The sequence below is a fragment of the Oryza sativa genome, chromosome 1, assembly GCF_034140825.1.
Source record: "Oryza sativa Japonica Group chromosome 1, ASM3414082v1".
Taxonomy (NCBI): domain Eukaryota; kingdom Viridiplantae; phylum Streptophyta; class Magnoliopsida; order Poales; family Poaceae; genus Oryza; species Oryza sativa.
The window spans coordinates 20,171,923-20,174,520 of NC_089035.1; the positions used below are offsets into that span (position 1 = coordinate 20,171,923).

A 2,598-nucleotide genomic window follows, 5' to 3' on the forward strand; every position below is an offset into this window, starting at 1 on the left:
TACATATTTATAAATATTTTTAAATACTTGATTTTTTCTCGAGTATTATATTTATATCAGATACTACTCATCCTATATGTTTGTTCTGCAGGATCCAGATCCAGATATGCACAAAAGGGATTCATGGCTTTAAGCTTATCTCTTACGCTCCAGGAATGGATCAGTCAGAACATCACCACCGGCTTGCCGTCATCGCCGCCGACTGGTGTCTTCGCCTATACGGTTGATTGGTCACACCACCGTTGTTGGGCGTCTACGTCTTCACCGACCGGCCGCCTCGTCCGCCGCCGACTGGTGTTTTCGCCTATACGTTTGTTTGGTCACACCACCGTTGTTGGGCGTCTACGTCTTCACCAACCGGCCGCCTCGTCCGCCGCCGACTGGTGTTTCCGCCTGCACGGTTGGCCTATTATGCCGCCGTTGTTGGGCGTCTACATCTTCACCGACCGGCCGCCTCGTCCGCCGTCGACTGGTGTTTCCGCCTGCACGGCTGGCCTATTATGACCGCCGTTGTTGGGCGTCTACGTCTTCACCGACCGGCCGCCTCGTCCGCCGCCGACTGGTGTTTCCGCCTGCACTGTTGGCCTATTATTGTCACACCCTGAAGTTTCCCCCCCCCTTTTCTTGCTTTAAAAAAAAATTGGTTAAATAAATTGCCCGAAGAAGTTATCTTAATTAACCTAGAGCTGAATCCCTAGTTAATAAATGCAATTAATAATCGGAAATAGCGTGGTGGAATTTTTCTTGAGTTCCCCATGCTCCAATGCATTAACAAGATTTTTAGTGGATTTTCAGAGCCTTGGAAATAATTTTAACCAATTAAAAATCACCAAAGTGCAATTTTAAATCCCAGGAAAATCCTTTTTCTCCTTTTCTTTTCTTTTCCCTCCTTTCTCTTTGTTGGGCCGTCGGCCCATCCCTCTCCCGCGGCCCCTCCTCCTTGTGGGCCGGCCCAAGCCGCCCCTCCCTCCTCTCTCGGGACGCCGACAGGTGGGCCCCACCTGTCGGTCGTCTCCCACCTCCGGCCGCTGGAGCCGAAGCTCCAACCGCTGCCGCCGAAACCGCCGCGCCGCTGCCTCCTCCGCTCCTCCCGCGCCCACGCCCCGCCGCTCCCGCATCCTCCCCACGTCGCCGCCCTCTCCCCCGCATCTCCCGGCCCTCGCGCGCGCTCGCAAGGGGCGGGATTCGATTTTGAATCCCCCCCATTCTCTCTCTCTCCACCCCCACATCGCCGGCCAAATCGGCCACCTCCCCGGCCACGTCCGCCCCCTCCCGCACCTATAAATCACTCCCCACGTCCCCCTCTCTCGTTTTTCGCACTCGCCGCGCCCTCCCGTGCTTCCTATCGTCACCGCGCCGCTCGCCCCTTGCGCCGCCGCCTACCGCCGTCTCCGGCCGCACGCCACCGCCGCTAGAGCCGCTGCCGCGCCGTGAAGCCGCCGTCGTCGCGCTCGCGGGTGCCGTCCGCTCCTCGGCCGCCGCTTGGTTGCCACCAATCACCCCCGAAACCCCGTTTCCCTCACTCGCCGGTGAGCTCTCCTTTTTCATCCATCTCCGGCCGGCCACTTTGGTCGTTGCGGTCGTCCTCTCCACCCCTAATCCCTCTCCTCCTTTCCTATAGGTGTCGCCTCCGCCCGTCCGCCCCTCCTCGTCGCCGGGTCACCGCCGCCTTTCATCCTCCGCCTTGGTCGCCGTGCTCGCCGGTGAGGCTCCCCTCCGCTCCCCTTTTTCCCTCTCTCCCGTGTGCGCCGCCGTCCTTCGCGCGTGCGCCGTCGCCATCGGCCGCTGCCGCCGCTTTTCGCGCCGCCCGCCGCCGCCTCCCACACCGCCGGTTGCCGTCGCCGGCGACCGCATGCCGCCGCTGTTCGCCATGCTTGCCGGCCGGCTTGAAGCCGAGGCCGAGCCCGGTGGCTGCTCCCTGCACCGTCCGATCGGCTTGGGCCGATCCGGACCCTTGGTCCCGTGGAACGGCCGCCTTGAGCCGCTGACATGCGGGCCCCGCTTGCCGGCGCCTCCTTCCTCTCCCCTTTGAGCCGCTGACCCGTGGGCCCCACCTGTCGGCGCCGCCCCCCCCTTGGATGACGTCAGCCCTGGGCTTTATTGCGCAATAAATTGATTAAGGACTTTTCTTTATTAGTAAAAACACAGTTTATCTTCTAAAATTCATAAGTAATTCATCCGAGCTCCGTTTAAGTCCATTCAAGTCTCAGTAAATCAAGAAAAATGCAAATAATCCATTAAAAATGGTTTTGTTTCCTGTTTCTGTAGACTTATAGCATGTTTTGCTTGTGTGCTTTGTTTGTCGCGTAGGTTTCGGCCGTTTCGTCGATCCGCAGTTTCTCGAAGACGTTGCTGAGGTCTCATCAGTTCGAGAGCAAGGCAAGTCATGCAATACGTTTGATCATATTGTACCCAATTTACCAATATCCCGCATTTCTATTAAATGTTGCATTCTTTTACAATGTAATGTGGGATGGGTCCTATTCCTCAGCCACATATTTGTTACCCTATGCCATTGATAACTTGGGTATCAAAATGATTAGATGTTGGTTTAGGAAATGCTTAGCCATGCTTAGTTCAACTAGTACACAAATGGGG

At 56.9% G+C, this 2,598-nt stretch overlaps 1 long non-coding RNA gene across 1 annotated transcript; it reads left to right on the forward strand.

The window, feature by feature from the left end:
• Window positions 1–986: 986 nt before the first annotated feature.
• Window positions 987–2,382, forward strand: LOC112939652 (uncharacterized). Its single transcript, XR_003243470.2, has 3 exons — window positions 987–1,529; window positions 1,622–1,703; window positions 2,311–2,382. It is a non-coding gene; the product is annotated as an uncharacterized lncRNA (long non-coding RNA).
• Window positions 2,383–2,598: the final 216 nt, after the last annotated feature.